This window comes from Rattus rattus, chromosome 15 (genome assembly GCF_011064425.1).
Source record: "Rattus rattus isolate New Zealand chromosome 15, Rrattus_CSIRO_v1, whole genome shotgun sequence".
NCBI lineage: Eukaryota > Metazoa > Chordata > Mammalia > Rodentia > Muridae > Rattus > Rattus rattus.
The window spans coordinates 43,365,688-43,367,797 of NC_046168.1; the positions used below are offsets into that span (position 1 = coordinate 43,365,688).

The 2,110-nt window shown below is 40.8% G+C and overlaps 1 non-coding gene across 1 annotated transcript; it reads left to right on the plus strand.

Annotated features, from left to right (window-relative positions):
* The first annotated feature begins 731 nt into the window (after nt 1-731).
* Nucleotides 732-862, plus strand: LOC116885046. The gene has a single exon (XR_004385932.1). It is a non-coding gene; the product is annotated as a small nucleolar RNA SNORA17 (small nucleolar RNA).
* The last annotated feature ends 1,248 nt before the right edge of the window (nt 863-2,110 follow it).

The window sequence follows — 2,110 nt, forward strand, 5'->3', positions numbered from 1 at the left end:
GCACCTTTCTCTCTGATGACTCTAGCTTGTGTCAAGTTGACACCCACAGCCAACCAGTGTAATAGGCATCACACATGCAATGTTTGTGAATAACACAAATATATTGAGTTTACTATGGTCCTGAGTCCATAATGTGAAAAGAAGTTACATATACATACACATATAAATATACATATATATCATATGTATATGCATACATATATATACATATCAAAGAAGCTCAGAAGCTCAGAACATTTTCTGACATATATTTTATTACTCAATCCTGTGGTATGTCCATACATTTATTCCAATGATAAGGAACACAACAGTGACAACTCAGCATTATATGTATCACTTAGAAGACATTGCATGACTCAATAGAATAACCCCATCACTGTGACATCCATCTTGATGAAATGAATAATAACAGTTACTACCAGCAATCATCTTGAAACCAATATGAACTTAAACTTTCAGGAATGTGACCTACTATATGTTTATAAGTCTTTAACATTCAGAAGAAAAGATCATAGATTTTAGTAGATCAGAAATGTTCAACTTAATTTCCATAAACTGCATAATCCTTTATGTGTAGAGACAAAGAAGACACGAATTGGACAGTCCACTGTAGAAATTATGAAAAAAATTATAAAAAATAAGGCTTAAAGTGTTTCTTCATGATTATGAAAAAGAATCTAAATTATTTGCTCCCTCTTAAACTTTTATTAGCACTTTTAAGTCCAGAGTGACTTATCCCTTAAGTATTGCAGGTCTGGTTGCTGTGCCACATGTGCATCAGAAAGTGGCAGAGAGGAGAGAGGTTATGTCTACACTCAGTGTTGTGATCTATGAACATCTGAATGATTAGAACTCTAAAATGAGCCTGAAACAACCACCATTGTGGCATGGGACAGGGGGGTGGGGCGTTCAGACAGGGAGCTAACCTGAGACTGTACTTAGTCTGCCACTATGCAGGCCCCCGCACTTCCCAAGACTGGGAGCAAGCCAGAGAATAGAAGAACCCTGCATGGCACTGAGAGCATTGGGGAAGAGTGAGCCCAAGATAAACAATCCTCACATGGGGTCAAGTGGGAGAGGATTGAGCCTGAAATGACAACCAGACCAGTGTCATGGGATCTAGACAGGAAGCTAACCTGAGATGACTACCAGTCAGGTGTTGCATAGGCCTTGGGGGGTAGATCTTGACGAAAATGACCCCTGCCTGTTGTCATAATACATGAGCAGGGCATAGAGACCACTCCTCAGACCCCAAACACTCGGAAATCCCAGGCACCACTAAAAGGAGCAAGTAAATGGTGGGAAAATGGAAGAGAAAGAGAAACAGAAGGATGTGGACACAAACAAGAGTAGCAGACTCTATTTTCCTCAATCTTCTCCCATCCATGTGAACATTTTCTTTTCAACATGGCTTTTCAAGATGTAAAGAATGAGAGTTAGAGTTTCTCTCAGTGGTGATCTGACACACATTCAGAGGCCAGGACCTTCTCTGAACTGGTTTTTCCAAAGAGCTAGGCCTTCTTCATTCAGTGAGCAGGTATCTCCCAGTTTCTAGGGTCTCCAAAGTCTGCAACAGACAGCCCACTGATCAGGTTCACACGGAGTCCAGAGGTAAACAGTGAGCAAAACTTGGATTTGTCTACCCAAGGATGTTCCTCAGTCTCACTGATCTAGCTTCTTTGGCTTTCTTATCTGTAGAACCTGTAAATCACAAATGGGTGCTGTTTCAATTTCACCAACAGAAAACAAATACACTGCCTTAGTATTAAGAATTAAAAATTATGAACTGAGAATAGGACCCCCGTTGAAGGAATCAGAAAAGAACTGGAAGAGCTTGAGGGCTCAAGACCCCATATGTACAACAATGCCAAGCAACCAGAGCTTCCAGGGACTAAGCCACTACCAAAGACTATACATGGACTGACCTGACTCTGACCCATAGGTAGCAATGAATATCCTATTAAGAGCACCAGTGGAAGGGGAAGCCCTGGGTCCTGCTAAGACTGAACCCCAGTGAACTAGACTGTTGGGGAGGGCGGCAATGGGGGAGGTTGGAAGGGGAACAAAAAAAAGAAATTAAAAAAATATAAAAAAAAAGAATTAAGAATTA